Raw genomic sequence first — 4,090 nt, forward strand, 5'->3', positions numbered from 1 at the left:
ACCCACACCGTGCTTTGAATAGAGCTCATAAGTCGGAGTTCCAACCGGAGGTATCAGACACGAGTCCTCCAATCGGGAATCCCTGTTACAACCAAGACAAAACAATCTTCCAAATTTGCGAAGACCAGGCATCTTAAGCTCACTAGTCTCGCTTCAAACTTCAAGGGGTTATCTCTATCGATACACTCGCAAAGATACGAGCCCCTCGGCTTCGACTATTGCAATGGCCGAATCAAAACCAAGAAACCAAACAAAGTAGTGGGAGCGACCCACTTATACTTAACCAAGATGTCTGTCACACCACCAGAAGACCGTCTAGCGTCTCGCCTTACAAATCGTCACAAAAGGGTCCAAGACAGGGCGACAGTCAGGGCAGCAGTCCTTCGTAGCCGTCAGAAGGGGGAAGCTTCGCAGAAAAGACCTTCGGTCCACGTCGACATGCAGGGGTCGATGAAGTGGCGGCCTTCCTCCAGAATTTCCTCACGAAGCTCCTCACGATCTTCGGGCTTGAACCGGTACCGCTGAAGTCGCTCACATTGGTAGCGTCAGTTGGAGAACCGGGCCTTTAAACCCAGCGGCGTCAGGGCCACGCCTGCAATCTCCGGATTCACCTGCCTTGGTATTAAGCATGGGCAAATTTTGCGAATTCGCGATGCGCGAATTTGCGGATTTGCGAATTCGCGATCTGCAAAATTCGCGAATTTGTGCGAATTTGCGGATTTTTGTTTTTTTGCGTGTTCGCGGGGTTTTTTGCGTGTTCGAGGGGTTTTTTGCGTGTTCGCGGGGCTTTTTGCGTCTTCGCGAGCCGCTTGCATAGCGAAGTTACCCATGCAGTCGTTTATGGGAGAGGGAGAGAGATAGATAGATAGATAGATAGATAGATAGATAGATAGATAGATAGATAGATAGATAGATAGATAGATAGATAGATAGAAAGAGAGAGAAAGAGAGGGAAAGAGAGAGGGAGAGAGAGAACGAGAGAAAGAAAGAGAGGCCGGATCTCTGAAGGGCCAGATTCCTGAGTTGCCCCTACAGAACATACAGCTTTTTATTTTTAGCAAAATGCATATGAAAATTGTGCTGTAAAGGTCTCTTTTAGTTTAACCCCTCCTGACAACTCAAAATGGGTGTATTTGCCATCCTCTCCCTTCTTCCTGTTTTTTATATCTGTAAGTGCTTCCTGATGAGGTTTAATTCCTTGGACTGGTGCCTCGTTGCCTACTTGTAACTATTCTCTGACCCTGCTTCAAGGGTCAGAGCAGGGTCAGAGAATAGTTGCAAGTAGGCAACGAGGTGCCAGGAAGCAATTAGCAGCAGGTGTCCAAGTTGAAGTTAATTTGTTTGCAACCCTTTTGTAAAAGGTTACAAAGAAATTAGGTTCAACTTTTGCACCTGCTGCTGTAACCCTTGCTTGGCTGAAAATTCGTCCCCGCTGATTCGCGGATTTTACCGCATTTCGCGAGATTCGCGGATCGCGAAATAGCGGAAAAATCCGCAAATTCGCCCGCGAAACGGATTTTACGCCCAACCTTACTTGGTATACAGAGACACGGAATACTTCTGGGTGGCGTGAGAGACCAAGTTTATTAGCTGCAGCTGGTTACAGTGGTCCTAGAAGTACAACATGGTGTAAGTTCTCAGGAGACTGCTCACTTTACTAAGGCAAGACGTCTCTTTTTATGCAGAAAAATCACATTATAAATGCACACCCACTGCACAAAATTCTGACCAATCAGTAACATTTTAAAACAAAGTATGACCCAGCAAAAATTCAATTTACAGTAACCCAACCCAAAAGTTAATTATTAGGAATGTCTTAAATACATTTTTCAAAAGCTGAACAAACCCATAATTGAAAGCATGACCCATGTAATTGAAGAAACATAGGAAAGTACAGTTATAGCTGATGAACAAGATAAGGCAGATTGCAAGGAAACTAAAAGTTAACGATGTCCTGAACATTGATTGGCAATTTCAAAACGAGATCGATCAGGGAAATTGGTTTTGCAAGGCCAGTTTCAGGTGAAGAGGTCAGTTTCTATAGTTCACTCCAGTGTCAGAAGGAAACCTAGTTAATGTGTACATGAACCAAGAAGGCCAGGTCACTTTGTTCGTCAGGCTGCCTTCATGAGCCTACGTGAGGGCAACACAATTTGGTGGCACAGTACAAAATGGAACCCATATTTTAAAATGGAGTTGTGCAACCTAGTGTACTTGGAAAATACAGAACCTCACATAGGTTAGGAAACGTGGTCCGAAGCTAATGCCGTCTAGGAGTCAAAAGAGGTATGTCCAGCTGAGAGAATCGACAGATTACAGTTTTATCAATTATCTGTGGTGGTGGTATATGAGCTGGTGATTTGAAATTCAATTTGTTCCTGAGTACAGTCATCCATTCGTGTGTGTGGTGATTTTCTTAACATAGAAATCGGATTTAAGTTTTACCTTCCAGAAAGTTTTTATTAATGAGGTTGGATGGGTTTGCAGTGTTAGAGGTCCACTGCTCACCAATAGTGACTGTCTTGTACCATTCAAAAGTGTAGGAGAGGGGCCCATGTTTCTGGATTCCTTTTGGGCCCATGGCCCTCTGCTACACCACTCAGTACACTGTTAAGCGACTACTTGATCAAGCAATGCATATTAATAAAACAATAAAAGTCAAGGTGTGAATAGGTGCCTTTCTTGCCCTAAAATGAGTCACTAATCTTCTAACTTTTTATTTAGTGATTGATGCTCCAGTTTTGCCATTTCATAGACATATTCATAACAGATGATACCATTCCCAAACGGAACCAATTGAACTACGTTTGTATTATGAACGTTTATGCACCCATTTCAGTAGTTTAAACATGTGACCTAATCTGAGCAGCAAATGCTTAAATCAATTAGCTATATTATTTCACACGTTTCTATGAATAACTGTTGGCAAACCACGGAAGAGCGATAGAAGCAAATTTTACACAGTCCGTTGTATTAATAGTATCTATAGAATGCTTGCCCATCCTTATTTTTGTTGTATCTATATAGATGGTTTAGGGAGGGCAAACTTTGTCACAAGACAGCGGAGTTTTGAAAATGATAGAATAAATCTGAATTATAGTTTTTTTCTGTGGAAAATAGAGATTTCATTATTCGCCTCAGATTTTAAGAAATTTTGCACGTCTCCTGTATATACTTGTGCACTTTGGAGACTCCTTCGAGATTTTGTAATTTGTCCTGAATTTCCTTGCACAGAGAAAGTGTTACCAATGGTAGCTAAAAGAATGGACTGACAACACTGCTTACTGAGTTAGGTATGCGTTTTTAGGTCTTAATTACAAACTGCTGCTAGGTGTCTGTTGCCGAAGTCCTATTGTGAACAATAGCAATATCTACAGTGGGCTTTGAGTCAGCCCATTGCTTACCATAGGTTGGCTTTTTGGTCAGTCTCATTTGTCAGCTTCTTATTTGATGGTTTTTCTTCATCTTCTTGTGTTTCTCCCTCCCTGGGACCAAAGCTTCCTTACCATCCTTTTGATTGGATGACTTGAATATTGCCACATCAAGGAAATACTTTTTTCTTTTTCGTGTAGCACTCCGTGTAACTGCACGTGTTTTTGCTCAATACCTTGGGCCTTATTTATGAAGGCCTTGTGCCGCCTGTGCGTCACTTTTTCCCATGTTAAAAGTGACGCATCTGTGGCGCAAGGCCTTCATAAATAAGGCCCCTTGTGTGCTGCTTCCTGACTGAAATCTTAGCCCCAACACTTGCCCCTGGTGCCCCCACAGCTCTTTCTTCTGCCTCCACTCCCCCCAACCCGTCCCACTGTGTGAAGCCTCTGTTTTTTTACTAAAGGACTCCTCACTTGATCACTTACCCAGTTTCTCTTGCTGCTTTTGGTTTTTCATTTGTGTAAATACCTTCTGTAGCTCCCGCCAGCTGTACTTTGCTGTCAAAGGTGCTCCTTTTAAAAAAAGAAATAGGGGCAGATTTACGTTTCCTGGCGCATCCCTGCAAATCAGCATGGATGCACCAGGAAACTTGTGACGTGCATCTTAATCCTTGCGCCACCATGGATGCGCCGCATTTACATGGCGCGAGGAAATGGAG

This window comes from Lissotriton vulgaris, chromosome 1_1 (genome assembly GCF_964263255.1).
Source record: "Lissotriton vulgaris chromosome 1_1, aLisVul1.2, whole genome shotgun sequence".
NCBI lineage: Eukaryota > Metazoa > Chordata > Amphibia > Caudata > Salamandridae > Lissotriton > Lissotriton vulgaris.